Source organism: Pleurodeles waltl, chromosome 1_1 (assembly GCF_031143425.1).
Source record: "Pleurodeles waltl isolate 20211129_DDA chromosome 1_1, aPleWal1.hap1.20221129, whole genome shotgun sequence".
Classification (NCBI taxonomy): Eukaryota; Metazoa; Chordata; class Amphibia; order Caudata; family Salamandridae; genus Pleurodeles; species Pleurodeles waltl.
Window position 1 is genome coordinate 304294940 of NC_090436.1, and position 14145 is coordinate 304309084.

General features: G+C 59.7%; 17 non-coding genes across 17 annotated transcripts; all 17 read left to right on the forward strand.

The window, feature by feature from the left end:
- Positions 1 to 31: 31 nt before the first annotated feature.
- On the forward strand, positions 32 to 195 carry LOC138293899 (U1 spliceosomal RNA). Its single transcript, XR_011203131.1, has one exon. It is a non-coding gene; the product is annotated as a U1 spliceosomal RNA (small nuclear RNA).
- Positions 196 to 705: 510 nt separating this feature from the next.
- Positions 706 to 869, forward strand: LOC138293904 (U1 spliceosomal RNA). The gene has a single exon (XR_011203132.1). It is a non-coding gene; the product is annotated as a U1 spliceosomal RNA (small nuclear RNA).
- Positions 870 to 1724: 855 nt separating this feature from the next.
- LOC138293915 (U1 spliceosomal RNA) lies at positions 1725 to 1888 on the forward strand. The gene has a single exon (XR_011203134.1). It is a non-coding gene; the product is annotated as a U1 spliceosomal RNA (small nuclear RNA).
- A 510-nt stretch (positions 1889 to 2398) lies between these two features.
- Positions 2399 to 2562, forward strand: LOC138293920 (U1 spliceosomal RNA). Its single transcript, XR_011203135.1, has one exon. It is a non-coding gene; the product is annotated as a U1 spliceosomal RNA (small nuclear RNA).
- Positions 2563 to 3072: 510 nt separating this feature from the next.
- Positions 3073 to 3236, forward strand: LOC138293922 (U1 spliceosomal RNA). Its single transcript, XR_011203136.1, has one exon. It is a non-coding gene; the product is annotated as a U1 spliceosomal RNA (small nuclear RNA).
- An 855-nt stretch (positions 3237 to 4091) lies between these two features.
- Positions 4092 to 4255, forward strand: LOC138293929 (U1 spliceosomal RNA). Its single transcript, XR_011203137.1, has one exon. It is a non-coding gene; the product is annotated as a U1 spliceosomal RNA (small nuclear RNA).
- An 855-nt stretch (positions 4256 to 5110) lies between these two features.
- Positions 5111 to 5274, forward strand: LOC138293933 (U1 spliceosomal RNA). The gene has a single exon (XR_011203138.1). It is a non-coding gene; the product is annotated as a U1 spliceosomal RNA (small nuclear RNA).
- A 510-nt stretch (positions 5275 to 5784) lies between these two features.
- Positions 5785 to 5948, forward strand: LOC138293937 (U1 spliceosomal RNA). The gene has a single exon (XR_011203139.1). It is a non-coding gene; the product is annotated as a U1 spliceosomal RNA (small nuclear RNA).
- Positions 5949 to 6458: 510 nt separating this feature from the next.
- On the forward strand, positions 6459 to 6622 carry LOC138293943 (U1 spliceosomal RNA). Its single transcript, XR_011203140.1, has one exon. It is a non-coding gene; the product is annotated as a U1 spliceosomal RNA (small nuclear RNA).
- An 843-nt stretch (positions 6623 to 7465) lies between these two features.
- LOC138293947 (U1 spliceosomal RNA) lies at positions 7466 to 7629 on the forward strand. The gene has a single exon (XR_011203141.1). It is a non-coding gene; the product is annotated as a U1 spliceosomal RNA (small nuclear RNA).
- Positions 7630 to 8139: 510 nt separating this feature from the next.
- On the forward strand, positions 8140 to 8303 carry LOC138293950 (U1 spliceosomal RNA). The gene has a single exon (XR_011203142.1). It is a non-coding gene; the product is annotated as a U1 spliceosomal RNA (small nuclear RNA).
- Positions 8304 to 9146: 843 nt separating this feature from the next.
- On the forward strand, positions 9147 to 9310 carry LOC138293953 (U1 spliceosomal RNA). Its single transcript, XR_011203143.1, has one exon. It is a non-coding gene; the product is annotated as a U1 spliceosomal RNA (small nuclear RNA).
- An 855-nt stretch (positions 9311 to 10165) lies between these two features.
- On the forward strand, positions 10166 to 10329 carry LOC138293956 (U1 spliceosomal RNA). Its single transcript, XR_011203145.1, has one exon. It is a non-coding gene; the product is annotated as a U1 spliceosomal RNA (small nuclear RNA).
- An 855-nt stretch (positions 10330 to 11184) lies between these two features.
- LOC138293959 (U1 spliceosomal RNA) lies at positions 11185 to 11348 on the forward strand. The gene has a single exon (XR_011203146.1). It is a non-coding gene; the product is annotated as a U1 spliceosomal RNA (small nuclear RNA).
- Positions 11349 to 11858: 510 nt separating this feature from the next.
- LOC138293964 (U1 spliceosomal RNA) lies at positions 11859 to 12022 on the forward strand. The gene has a single exon (XR_011203147.1). It is a non-coding gene; the product is annotated as a U1 spliceosomal RNA (small nuclear RNA).
- An 847-nt stretch (positions 12023 to 12869) lies between these two features.
- Positions 12870 to 13033, forward strand: LOC138293968 (U1 spliceosomal RNA). The gene has a single exon (XR_011203148.1). It is a non-coding gene; the product is annotated as a U1 spliceosomal RNA (small nuclear RNA).
- An 855-nt stretch (positions 13034 to 13888) lies between these two features.
- On the forward strand, positions 13889 to 14052 carry LOC138295215 (U1 spliceosomal RNA). Its single transcript, XR_011203541.1, has one exon. It is a non-coding gene; the product is annotated as a U1 spliceosomal RNA (small nuclear RNA).
- The last annotated feature ends 93 nt before the right edge of the window (positions 14053 to 14145 follow it).

The following is a 14145-nucleotide window of genomic DNA, read 5'->3' on the forward strand; positions in this document are numbered from 1 at the left end:
GGGCCCCCCTTGCCCTGTCCCCTTCCAACTCATACTTACCTGGCAGGGGAGACACCATGATCACGAAGGTGGTTCTCCCAGGGTGAGGCTCATCCATTGCACTTCGGATGTGCTGACCCCTGCGATGTCCCCAAATGCGGGATACTCGACTGCATAATTTCTGGTAGTGGGGGACTGCGTTCGCGCTTTCCCCTGATCTCTGGTATCAAGAAAGGCAACAAGAAAAACCACTCTGGAGCACCCTTAGCTGTCTCTCCAGCTTCCTTCTGGGTGCTGCAGTAGGCTGGAAATGGGGCTGGGCAAGGGGAAGAGGCATGCAAATTCAGGAGCCTGGGGAATGCTGGGAAAGGGCCTCAAAAGCTGCTTCTGGGCCTTCGTTCCACCTGGCGAGCCCACCTGTCAGCATGCTGTACTCTACCCTTGCCCAAATTCTCAGCAATGGAGAGGATCCTGAAAGCAAGGCCCTGATTGGCTCTGCTGGATGGCGTGGTCATGTAAATTTCACTGGCCGGCCGGCCGAGGCTTCTGGGAAGCAGCTTTGGGTAGGCAACGGCTTTGCCCAAAGGGTCTGCGGGGCCTTGGCTGGTCACTTTGCGCCCCCACGCCCATGCTCTGCCCCGCCTCAGGCCTTGCCTCTGTGGATGCCACCCTCGCTCTGCAGGGAGATGCCAAGCGGGCCCCCCTTGCCCTGTCCCCTTCCAACTCATACTTACCTGGCAGGGGAGACACCATGATCACGAAGGTGGTTCTCCCAGGGTGAGGCTCATCCATTGCACTTCGGATGTGCTGACCCCTGCGATGTCCCCAAATGCGGGATACTCGACTGCATAATTTCTGGTAGTGGGGGACTGCGTTCGCGCTTTCCCCTGATCTCTGGTATCAAGAAAGGCAACAAGAAAAACCACTCTGGAGCACCCTTAGCTGTCTCTCCAGCTTCCTTCTGGGTGCTGCAGCAGGCTGGAAATGGGGCTGGGCAAGGGGAAGAGGCATGCAAATTCAGGAGCCTGGGGAGTGCTGGGATAGCTGCCGCCTCCCACTCAGGGGACCTATCCAGAGAGAGGAAAGTAGGCCCTGGCTAGGTGACAGGTCTGTCCCTCTCAGCTAAGCCCCTGGGCTTGTGGACCGGCTGTCAGCCTGTAGTCCTCACCCTTGCCTTCTGGGGCCAAGACTATGGCTGAGGCCACCAGGCCTGGGCCCGGCGAGGGCTCTGCCCGGCGAGGGTTCTGCCGCGTTTGGGAGCGTTCGGGAAGGCGTGAGGGGCTCAGGGCGCGAAACACTGCTCCCCGGCAGGCCTTTTCCCTGGCTTTGGCCAACAAAAGCACTGCCTAGCCCTAGAGTAGGGCTTAGTGGCAGTTCTGTAGGCTCAGAAGCCTCCAACTCTGCTTCTGGGCCTTCTTTCCACCTGGCGAGCCCACCTGTCAGCATGCTGTACTCTACCCTTGCCCAAATTCTCAGCAATGGAGAGGATCCTGAAAGCAAGGCCCTGATTGGCTCTGCTGGATGGCGTGGTCATGTAAATTTCACTGGCCGGCCGGCCGAGGCTTCTGGGAAGCAGCTTTGGGTAGGCAACGGCTTTGCCCAAAGGGTCTGCGGGGCCTTGGCTGGTCACTTTGCGCCCCCACGCCCATGCTCTGCCCCGCCTCAGGCCTTGCCTCTGTGGATGCCACCCTCGCTCTGCAGGGAGATGCCAAGCGGGCCCCCCTTGCCCTGTCCCCTTCCAACTCATACTTACCTGGCAGGGGAGACACCATGATCACGAAGGTGGTTCTCCCAGGGTGAGGCTCATCCATTGCACTTCGGATGTGCTGACCCCTGCGATGTCCCCAAATGCGGGATACTCGACTGCATAATTTCTGGTAGTGGGGGACTGCGTTCGCGCTTTCCCCTGATCTCTGGTATCAAGAAAGGCAACAAGAAAAACCACTCTGGAGCACCCTTAGCTGTCTCTCCAGCTTCCTTCTGGGTGCTGCAGTAGGCTGGAAATGGGGCTGGGCAAGGGGAAGAGGCATGCAAATTCAGGAGCCTGGGGAATGCTGGGAAAGGGCCTCAAAAGCTGCTTCTGGGCCTTCGTTCCACCTGGCGAGCCCACCTGTCAGCATGCTGTACTCTACCCTTGCCCAAATTCTCAGCAATGGAGAGGATCCTGAAAGCAAGGCCCTGATTGGCTCTGCTGGATGGCGTGGTCATGTAAATTTCACTGGCCGGCCGGCCGAGGCTTCTGGGAAGCAGCTTTGGGTAGGCAACGGCTTTGCCCAAAGGGTCTGCGGGGCCTTGGCTGGTCACTTTGCGCCCCCACGCCCATGCTCTGCCCCGCCTCAGGCCTTGCCTCTGTGGATGCCACCCTCGCTCTGCAGGGAGATGCCAAGCGGGCCCCCCTTGCCCTGTCCCCTTCCAACTCATACTTACCTGGCAGGGGAGACACCATGATCACGAAGGTGGTTCTCCCAGGGTGAGGCTCATCCATTGCACTTCGGATGTGCTGACCCCTGCGATGTCCCCAAATGCGGGATACTCGACTGCATAATTTCTGGTAGTGGGGGACTGCGTTCGCGCTTTCCCCTGATCTCTGGTATCAAGAAAGGCAACAAGAAAAACCACTCTGGAGCACCCTTAGCTGTCTCTCCAGCTTCCTTCTGGGTGCTGCAGTAGGCTGGAAATGGGGCTGGGCAAGGGGAAGAGGCATGCAAATTCAGGAGCCTGGGGAATGCTGGGAAAGGGCCTCAAAAGCTGCTTCTGGGCCTTCGTTCCACCTGGCGATCCCACCTGTCAGCATGCTGTACTCTACCCTTGCCCAAATTCTCAGCAATGGAGAGGATCCTGAAAGCAAGGCCCTGATTGGCTCTGCTGGATGGCGTGGTCATGTAAATTTCACTGGCCGGCCGGCCGAGGCTTCTGGGAAGCAGCTTTGGGTAGGCAACGGCTTTGCCCAAAGGGTCTGCGGGGCCTTGGCTGGTCACTTTGCGCCCCCACGCCCATGCTCTGCCCCGCCTCAGGCCTTGCCTCTGTGGATGCCACCCTCGCTCTGCAGGGAGATGCCAAGCGGGCCCCCCTTGCCCTGTCCCCTTCCAACTCATACTTACCTGGCAGGGGAGACACCATGATCACGAAGGTGGTTCTCCCAGGGTGAGGCTCATCCATTGCACTTCGGATGTGCTGACCCCTGCGATGTCCCCAAATGCGGGATACTCGACTGCATAATTTCTGGTAGTGGGGGACTGCGTTCGCGCTTTCCCCTGATCTCTGGTATCAAGAAAGGCAACAAGAAAAACCACTCTGGAGCACCCTTAGCTGTCTCTCCAGCTTCCTTCTGGGTGCTGCAGCAGGCTGGAAATGGGGCTGGGCAAGGGGAAGAGGCATGCAAATTCAGGAGCCTGGGGAGTGCTGGGATAGCTGCCGCCTCCCACTCAGGGGACCTATCCAGAGAGAGGAAAGTAGGCCCTGGCTAGGTGACAGGTCTGTCCCTCTCAGCTAAGCCCCTGGGCTTGTGGACCGGCTGTCAGCCTGTAGTCCTCACCCTTGCCTTCTGGGGCCAAGACTATGGCTGAGGCCACCAGGCCTGGGCCCGGCGAGGGCTCTGCCCGGCGAGGGTTCTGCCGCGTTTGGGAGCATTCGGGAAGGCGTGAGGGGCTCAGGGCGCGAAACACTGCTCCCCGGCAGGCCTTTTCCCTGGCTTTGGCCAACAAAAGCACTGCCTAGCCCTAGAGTAGGGCTTAGTGGCAGTTCTGTAGGCTCAGAAGCCTCCAACTCTGCTTCTGGGCCTTCTTTCCACCTGGCGAGCCCACCTGTCAGCATGCTGTACTCTACCCTTGCCCAAATTCTCAGCAATGGAGAGGATCCTGAAAGCAAGGCCCTGATTGGCTCTGCTGGATGGCGTGGTCATGTAAATTTCACTGGCCGGCCGGCCGAGGCTTCTGGGAAGCAGCTTTGGGTAGGCAACGGCTTTGCCCAAAGGGTCTGCGGGGCCTTGGCTGGTCACTTTGCGCCCCCACGCCCATGCTCTGCCCCGCCTCAGGCCTTGCCTCTGTGGATGCCACCCTCGCTCTGCAGGGAGATGCCAAGCGGGCCCCCCTTGCCCTGTCCCCTTCCAACTCATACTTACCTGGCAGGGGAGACACCATGATCACGAAGGTGGTTCTCCCAGGGTGAGGCTCATCCATTGCACTTCGGATGTGCTGACCCCTGCGATGTCCCCAAATGCGGGATACTCGACTGCATAATTTCTGGTAGTGGGGGACTGCGTTCGCGCTTTCCCCTGATCTCTGGTATCAAGAAAGGCAACAAGAAAAACCACTCTGGAGCACCCTTAGCTGTCTCTCCAGCTTCCTTCTGGGTGCTGCAGCAGGCTGGAAATGGGGCTGGGCAAGGGGAAGAGGCATGCAAATTCAGGAGCCTGGGGAGTGCTGGGATAGCTGCCGCCTCCCACTCAGGGGACCTATCCAGAGAGAGGAAAGTAGGCCCTGGCTAGGTGACAGGTCTGTCCCTCTCAGCTAAGCCCCTGGGCTTGTGGACCGGCTGTCAGCCTGTAGTCCTCACCCTTGCCTTCTGGGGCCAAGACTATGGCTGAGGCCACCAGGCCTGGGCCCGGCGAGGGCTCTGCCCGGCGAGGGTTCTGCCGCGTTTGGGAGCGTTCGGGAAGGCGTGAGGGGCTCAGGGCGCGAAACACTGCTCCCCGGCAGGCCTTTTCCCTGGCTTTGGCCAACAAAAGCACTGCCTAGCCCTAGAGTAGGGCTTAGTGGCAGTTCTGTAGGCTCAGAAGCCTCCAACTCTGCTTCTGGGCCTTCTTTCCACCTGGCGAGCCCACCTGTCAGCATGCTGTACTCTACCCTTGCCCAAATTCTCAGCAATGGAGAGGATCCTGAAAGCAAGGCCCTGATTGGCTCTGCTGGATGGCGTGGTCATGTAAATTTCACTGGCCGGCCGGCCGAGGCTTCTGGGAAGCAGCTTTGGGTAGGCAACGGCTTTGCCCAAAGGGTCTGCGGGGCCTTGGCTGGTCACTTTGCGCCCCCACGCCCATGCTCTGCCCCGCCTCAGGCCTTGCCTCTGTGGATGCCACCCTCGCTCTGCAGGGAGATGCCAAGCGGGCCCCCCTTGCCCTGTCCCCTTCCAACTCATACTTACCTGGCAGGGGAGACACCATGATCACGAAGGTGGTTCTCCCAGGGTGAGGCTCATCCATTGCACTTCGGATGTGCTGACCCCTGCGATGTCCCCAAATGCGGGATACTCGACTGCATAATTTCTGGTAGTGGGGGACTGCGTTCGCGCTTTCCCCTGATCTCTGGTATCAAGAAAGGCAACAAGAAAAACCACTCTGGAGCACCCTTAGCTGTCTCTCCAGCTTCCTTCTGGGTGCTGCAGTAGGCTGGAAATGGGGCTGGGCAAGGGGAAGAGGCATGCAAATTCAGGAGCCTGGGGAATGCTGGGAAAGGGCCTCAAAAGCTGCTTCTGGGCCTTCGTTCCACCTGGCGAGCCCACCTGTCAGCATGCTGTACTCTACCCTTGCCCAAATTCTCAGCAATGGAGAGGATCCTGAAAGCAAGGCCCTGATTGGCTCTGCTGGATGGCGTGGTCATGTAAATTTCACTGGCCGGCCGGCCGAGGCTTCTGGGAAGCAGCTTTGGGTAGGCAACGGCTTTGCCCAAAGGGTCTGCGGGGCCTTGGCTGGTCACTTTGCGCCCCCACGCCCATGCTCTGCCCCGCCTCAGGCCTTGCCTCTGTGGATGCCACCCTCGCTCTGCAGGGAGATGCCAAGCGGGCCCCCCTTGCCCTGTCCCCTTCCAACTCATACTTACCTGGCAGGGGAGACACCATGATCACGAAGGTGGTTCTCCCAGGGTGAGGCTCATCCATTGCACTTCGGATGTGCTGACCCCTGCGATGTCCCCAAATGCGGGATACTCGACTGCATAATTTCTGGTAGTGGGGGACTGCGTTCGCGCTTTCCCCTGATCTCTGGTATCAAGAAAGGCAACAAGAAAAACCACTCTGGAGCACCCTTAGCTGTCTCTCCAGCTTCCTTCTGGGTGCTGCAGTAGGCTGGAAATGGGGCTGGGCAAGGGGAAGAGGCATGCAAATTCAGGAGCCTGGGGAATGCTGGGAAAGGGCCTCAAAAGCTGCTTCTGGGCCTTCGTTCCACCTGGCGAGCCCACCTGTCAGCATGCTGTACTCTACCCTTGCCCAAATTCTCAGCAATGGAGAGGATCCTGAAAGCAAGGCCCTGATTGGCTCTGCTGGATGGCGTGGTCATGTAAATTTCACTGGCCGGCCGGCCGAGGCTTCTGGGAAGCAGCTTTGGGTAGGCAACGGCTTTGCCCAAAGGGTCTGCGGGGCCTTGGCTGGTCACTTTGCGCCCCCACGCCCATGCTCTGCCCCGCCTCAGGCCTTGCCTCTGTGGATGCCACCCTCGCTCTGCAGGGAGATGCCAAGCGGGCCCCCCTTGCCCTGTCCCCTTCCAACTCATACTTACCTGGCAGGGGAGACACCATGATCACGAAGGTGGTTCTCCCAGGGTGAGGCTCATCCATTGCACTTCGGATGTGCTGACCCCTGCGATGTCCCCAAATGCGGGATACTCGACTGCATAATTTCTGGTAGTGGGGGACTGCGTTCGCGCTTTCCCCTGATCTCTGGTATCAAGAAAGGCAACAAGAAAAACCACTCTGGAGCACCCTTAGCTGTCTCTCCAGCTTCCTTCTGGGTGCTGCAGCGGGCTGGGCAAGGGGAAGAGGCATGCAAATTCAGGAGCCTGGGGAGTGCTGGGATAGCTGCCGCCTCCCACTCAGGGGACCTATCCAGAGAGAGGAAAGTAGGCCCTGGCTAGGTGACAGGTCTGTCCCTCTCAGCTAAGCCCCTGGGCTTGTGGACCGGCTGTCAGCCTGTAGTCCTCACCCTTGCCTTCTGGGGCCAAGACTATGGCTGAGGCCACCAGGCCTGGGCCCGGCGAGGGCTCTGCCCGGCGAGGGTTCTGCCGCGTTTGGGAGCGTTCGGGAAGGCGTGAGGGGCTCAGGGCGCGAAACACTGCTCCCCGGCAGGCCTTTTCCCTGGCTTTGGCCAACAAAAGCACTGCCTAGCCCTAGAGTAGGGCTTAGTGGCAGTTCTGTAGGCTCAGAAGCCTCCAACTCTGCTTCTGGGCCTTCTTTCCACCTGGCGAGCCCACCTGTCAGCATGCTGTACTCTACCCTTGCCCAAATTCTCAGCAATGGAGAGGATCCTGAAAGCAAGGCCCTGATTGGCTCTGCTGGATGGCGTGGTCATGTAAATTTCACTGGCCGGCCGGCCGAGGCTTCTGGGAAGCAGCTTTGGGTAGGCAACGGCTTTGCCCAAAGGGTCTGCGGGGCCTTGGCTGGTCACTTTGCGCCCCCACGCCCATGCTCTGCCCCGCCTCAGGCCTTGCCTCTGTGGATGCCACCCTCGCTCTGCAGGGAGATGCCAAGCGGGCCCCCCTTGCCCTGTCCCCTTCCAACTCATACTTACCTGGCAGGGGAGACACCATGATCACGAAGGTGGTTCTCCCAGGGTGAGGCTCATCCATTGCACTTCGGATGTGCTGACCCCTGCGATGTCCCCAAATGCGGGATACTCGACTGCATAATTTCTGGTAGTGGGGGACTGCGTTCGCGCTTTCCCCTGATCTCTGGTATCAAGAAAGGCAACAAGAAAAACCACTCTGGAGCACCCTTAGCTGTCTCTCCAGCTTCCTTCTGGGTGCTGCAGTAGGCTGGAAATGGGGCTGGGCAAGGGGAAGAGGCATGCAAATTCAGGAGCCTGGGGAATGCTGGGAAAGGGCCTCAAAAGCTGCTTCTGGGCCTTCGTTCCACCTGGCGAGCCCACCTGTCAGCATGCTGTACTCTACCCTTGCCCAAATTCTCAGCAATGGAGAGGATCCTGAAAGCAAGGCCCTGATTGGCTCTGCTGGATGGCGTGGTCATGTAAATTTCACTGGCCGGCCGGCCGAGGCTTCTGGGAAGCAGCTTTGGGTAGGCAACGGCTTTGCCCAAAGGGTCTGCGGGGCCTTGGCTGGTCACTTTGCGCCCCCACGCCCATGCTCTGCCCCGCCTCAGGCCTTGCCTCTGTGGATGCCACCCTCGCTCTGCAGGGAGATGCCAAGCGGGCCCCCCTTGCCCTGTCCCCTTCCAACTCATACTTACCTGGCAGGGGAGACACCATGATCACGAAGGTGGTTCTCCCAGGGTGAGGCTCATCCATTGCACTTCGGATGTGCTGACCCCTGCGATGTCCCCAAATGCGGGATACTCGACTGCATAATTTCTGGTAGTGGGGGACTGCGTTCGCGCTTTCCCCTGATCTCTGGTATCAAGAAAGGCAACAAGAAAAACCACTCTGGAGCACCCTTAGCTGTCTCTCCAGCTTCCTTCTGGGTGCTGCAGCGGGCTGGGCAAGGGGAAGAGGCATGCAAATTCAGGAGCCTGGGGAGTGCTGGGATAGCTGCCGCCTCCCACTCAGGGGACCTATCCAGAGAGAGGAAAGTAGGCCCTGGCTAGGTGACAGGTCTGTCCCTCTCAGCTAAGCCCCTGGGCTTGTGGACCGGCTGTCAGCCTGTAGTCCTCACCCTTGCCTTCTGGGGCCAAGACTATGGCTGAGGCCACCAGGCCTGGGCCCGGCGAGGGCTCTGCCCGGCGAGGGTTCTGCCGCGTTTGGGAGCGTTCGGGAAGGCGTGAGGGGCTCAGGGCGCGAAACACTGCTCCCCGGCAGGCCTTTTCCCTGGCTTTGGCCAACAAAAGCACTGCCTAGCCCTAGAGTAGGGCTTAGTGGCAGTTCTGTAGGCTCAGAAGCCTCCAACTCTGCTTCTGGGCCTTCTTTCCACCTGGCGAGCCCACCTGTCAGCATGCTGTACTCTACCCTTGCCCAAATTCTCAGCAATGGAGAGGATCCTGAAAGCAAGGCCCTGATTGGCTCTGCTGGATGGCGTGGTCATGTAAATTTCACTGGCCGGCCGGCCGAGGCTTCTGGGAAGCAGCTTTGGGTAGGCAACGGCTTTGCCCAAAGGGTCTGCGGGGCCTTGGCTGGTCACTTTGCGCCCCCACGCCCATGCTCTGCCCCGCCTCAGGCCTTGCCTCTGTGGATGCCACCCTCGCTCTGCAGGGAGATGCCAAGCGGGCCCCCCTTGCCCTGTCCCCTTCCAACTCATACTTACCTGGCAGGGGAGACACCATGATCACGAAGGTGGTTCTCCCAGGGTGAGGCTCATCCATTGCACTTCGGATGTGCTGACCCCTGCGATGTCCCCAAATGCGGGATACTCGACTGCATAATTTCTGGTAGTGGGGGACTGCGTTCGCGCTTTCCCCTGATCTCTGGTATCAAGAAAGGCAACAAGAAAAACCACTCTGGAGCACCCTTAGCTGTCTCTCCAGCTTCCTTCTGGGTGCTGCAGCAGGCTGGAAATGGGGCTGGGCAAGGGGAAGAGGCATGCAAATTCAGGAGCCTGGGGAGTGCTGGGATAGCTGCCGCCTCCCACTCAGGGGACCTATCCAGAGAGAGGAAAGTAGGCCCTGGCTAGGTGACAGGTCTGTCCCTCTCAGCTAAGCCCCTGGGCTTGTGGACCGGCTGTCAGCCTGTAGTCCTCACCCTTGCCTTCTGGGGCCAAGACTATGGCTGAGGCCACCAGGCCTGGGCCCGGCGAGGGCTCTGCCCGGCGAGGGTTCTGCCGCGTTTGGGAGCGTTCGGGAAGGCGTGAGGGGCTCAGGGCGCGAAACACTGCTCCCCGGCAGGCCTTTTCCCTGGCTTTGGCCAACAAAAGCACTGCCTAGCCCTAGAGTAGGGCTTAGTGGCAGTTCTGTAGGCTCAGAAGCCTCCAACTCTGCTTCTGGGCCTTCTTTCCACCTGGCGAGCCCACCTGTCAGCATGCTGTACTCTACCCTTGCCCAAATTCTCAGCAATGGAGAGGATCCTGAAAGCAAGGCCCTGATTGGCTCTGCTGGATGGCGTGGTCATGTAAATTTCACTGGCCGGCCGGCCGAGGCTTCTGGGAAGCAGCTTTGGGTAGGCAACGGCTTTGCCCAAAGGGTCTGCGGGGCCTTGGCTGGTCACTTTGCGCCCCCACGCCCATGCTCTGCCCCGCCTCAGGCCTTGCCTCTGTGGATGCCACCCTCGCTCTGCAGGGAGATGCCAAGCGGGCCCCCCTTGCCCTGTCCCCTTCCAACTCATACTTACCTGGCAGGGGAGACACCATGATCACGAAGGTGGTTCTCCCAGGGTGAGGCTCATCCATTGCACTTCGGATGTGCTGACCCCTGCGATGTCCCCAAATGCGGGATACTCGACTGCATAATTTCTGGTAGTGGGGGACTGCGTTCGCGCTTTCCCCTGATCTCTGGTATCAAGAAAGGCAACAAGAAAAACCACTCTGGAGCACCCTTAGCTGTCTCTCCAGCTTCCTTCTGGGTGCTGCAGCAGGCTGGAAATGGGGCTGGGCAAGGGGAAGAGGCATGCAAATTCAGGAGCCTGGGGAGTGCTGGGATAGCTGCCGCCTCCCACTCAGGGGACCTATCCAGAGAGAGGAAAGTAGGCCCTGGCTAGGTGACAGGTCTGTCCCTCTCAGCTAAGCCCCTGGGCTTGTGGACCGGCTGTCAGCCTGTAGTCCTCACCCTTGCCTTCTGGGGCCAAGACTATGGCTGAGGCCACCAGGCCTGGGCCCGGCGAGGGCTCTGCCCGGCGAGGGTTCTGCCGCGTTTGGGAGCGTTCGGGAAGGCGTGAGGGGCTCAGGGCGCGAAACACTGCTCCCCGGCAGGCCTTTTCCCTGGCTTTGGCCAACAAAAGCACTGCCTAGCCCTAGAGTAGGGCTTAGTGGCAGTTCTGTAGGCTCAGAAGCCTCCAACTCTGCTTCTGGGCCTTCTTTCCACCTGGCGAGCCCACCTGTCAGCATGCTGTACTCTACCCTTGCCCAAATTCTCAGCAATGGAGAGGATCCTGAAAGCAAGGCCCTGATTGGCTCTGCTGGATGGCGTGGTCATGTAAATTTCACTGGCCGGCCGGCCGAGGCTTCTGGGAAGCAGCTTTGGGTAGGCAACGGCTTTGCCCAAAGGGTCTGCGGGGCCTTGGCTGGTCACTTTGCGCCCCCACGCCCATGCTCTGCCCCGCCTCAGGCCTTGCCTCTGTGGATGCCACCCTCGCTCTGCAGGGAGATGCCAAGCGGGCCCCCCTTGCCCTGTCCCCTTCCAACTCATACTTACCTGGCAGGGGAGACACCATGATCACGAAGGTGGTTCTCCCAGGGTGAGGCTCATCCATTGCACTTCGGATGTGCTGACCCCTGCGATGTCCCCAAATGCGGGATACTCGACTGCATAATTTCTGGTAGTGGGGGACTGCGTTCGCGCTTTCCCCTGATCTCTGGTATCAAGAAAGGCAACAAGAAAAACCACTCTGGAGCACCCTTAGCTGTCTCTCCAGCTTCCTTCTGGGTGCTGCAGTAGGCTGGAAATGGGGCTGGGCAAGGGGAAGAGGCATGCAAATTCAGGAGCCTGGGGAATGCTGGGAAAGGGCCTCAAAAGCTGCTTCTGGGCCTTCGTTCCACCTGGCGAGCCCACCTGTCAGCATGCTGTACTCTACCCTTGCCCAAATTCTCAGCAATGGAGAGGATCCTGAAAGCAAGGCCCTGATTGGCTCTGCTGGATGGCGTGGTCATGTAAATTTCACTGGCCGGCCGGCCGAGGCTTCTGGGAAGCAGCTTTGGGTAGGCAACGGCTTTGCCCAAAGGGTCTGCGGGGCCTTGGCTGGTCACTTTGCGCCCCCACGCCCATGCTCTGCCCCGCCTCAGGCCTTGCCTCTGTGGATGCCACCCTCGCTCTGCAGGGAGATGCCAAGCGGGCCCCCCTTGCCCTGTCCCCTTCCAACTCATACTTACCTGGCAGGGGAGACACCATGATCACGAAGGTGGTTCTCCCAGGGTGAGGCTCATCCATTGCACTTCGGATGTGCTGACCCCTGCGATGTCCCCAAATGCGGGATACTCGACTGCATAATTTCTGGTAGTGGGGGACTGCGTTCGCGCTTTCCCCTGATCTCTGGTATCAAGAAAGGCAACAAGAAAAACCACTCTGGAGCACCCTTAGCTGTCTCTCCAGCTTCCTTCTGGGTGCTGCAGCAGGCTGGAAATGGGGCTGGGCAAGGGGAAGAGGCATGCAAATTCAGGAGCCTGGGGAGTGCTGGGATAGCTGCCGCCTCCCACTCAGGGGACCTATCCAGAGAGAGGAAAGTAGGCCCTGGCTAGGTGACAGGTCTGTCCCTCTCAGCTAAGCCCCTGGGCTTGTGGACCGGCTGTCAGCCTGTAGTCCTCACCCTTGCCTTCTGGGGCCAAGACTATGGCTGAGGCCACCAGGCCTGGGCCCGGCGAGGGCTCTGCCCGGCGAGGGTTCTGCCGCGTTTGGGAGCGTTCGTGAGGGGCTCAGGGCGCGAAACACTGCTCCCCGGCAGGCCTTTTCCCTGGCTTTGGCCAACAAAAGCACTGCCTAGCCCTAGAGTAGGGCTTAGTGGCAGTTCTGTAGGCTCAGAAGCCTCCAACTCTGCTTCTGGGCCTTCTTTCCACCTGGCGAGCCCACCTGTCAGCATGCTGTACTCTACCCTTGCCCAAATTCTCAGCAATGGAGAGGATCCTGAAAGCAAGGCCCTGATTGGCTCTGCTGGATGGCGTGGTCATGTAAATTTCACTGGCCGGCCGGCCGAGGCTTCTGGGAAGCAGCTTTGGGTAGGCAACGGCTTTGCCCAAAGGGTCTGCGGGGCCTTGGCTGGTCACTTTGCGCCCCCACGCCCATGCTCTGCCCCGCCTCAGGCCTTGCCTCTGTGGATGCCACCCTCGCTCTGCAGGGAGATGCCAAGCGGGCCCCCCTTGCCCTGTCCCCTTCCAACTCATACTTACCTGGCAGGGGAGACACCATGATCACGAAGGTGGTTCTCCCAGGGTGAGGCTCATCCATTGCACTTCGGATGTGCTGACCCCTGCGATGTCCCCAAATGCGGGATACTCGACTGCATAATTTCTGGTAGTGGGGGACTGCGTTCGCGCTTTCCCCTGATCTCTGGTATCAAGAAAGGCAACAAGAAAAACCACTCTGGAGCACCCTTAGCTGTCTCTCCAGCTTCCTTCTGGGTGCTGCAGCAGGCTGGAAATGGGGCTGGGCAAGGGGAAGAGGCATGCAAATTCAGGAGCCTGGGGAGTGCTGGGATAGCTGCCGCCTCCCACTCAGGGGACCTATCCAGAGAGAGGAAAGTAGGCCCTGGCTAGGTGACAGGTCTGTCCCTCTCAGCTAAGCCCCTGGGCTTGTGGACCGGCTGTCAGCCTGTAGTCCTCACCCTTGCCTTCTGGGGCCAAGACTATGGCTGAGGCCACCAGGCCTGGGCCCGGCGAGGGCTCTGCCCGGCGAGGGTTCTGCCGCGTTTGGGAGCGTTCGGGAAGGCGTGAGGGGCTCAGGGCGCGAAACACTGCTCCCCGGCAGGCCTTTTCCCTGGCTTTGGCCAACAAAAGCACTGCCTAGCCCTAGAGTAGGGCTTAGTGGCAGTTCTGTAGGCTCAGAAGCCTCCAACTCTGCTTCTGGGCCTTCTTTCCACCTGGCGAGCCCACCTGTCAGCATGCTGTACTCTACCCTTGCCCAAATTCTCAGCAATGGAGAGGATCCTGAAAGCAAGGCCCTGATTGGCTCTGCTGGATGGCGTGGTCATGTAAATTTCACTGGCCGGCCGGCCGAGGCTTCTGGGAAGCAGCTTTGGGTAGGCAACGGCTTTGCCCAAAGGGTCTGCGGGGCCTTGGCTGGTCACTTTGCGCCCCCACGCCCATGCTCTGCCCCGCCTCAGGCCTTGCCTCTGTGGATGCCACCCTCGCTCTGCAGGGAGATGCCAAGCGGGCCCCCCTTGCCCTGTCCCCTTCCAACTCATACTTACCTGGCAGGGGAGACACCATGATCACGAAGGTGGTTCTCCCAGGGTGAGGCTCATCCATTGCACTTCGGATGTGCTGACCCCTGCGATGTCCCCAAATGCGGGATACTCGTCTGCATAATTTCTGGTAGTGGGGGACTGCGTTCGCGCTTTCCCCTGATCTCTGGTATCAAGAAAGGCAACAAGAAAAACCACTCTGGAGCACCCTTAGCTGTCTCTCCAGCTTCCTTCTGGGTGCTGCAGTAGGCTGGA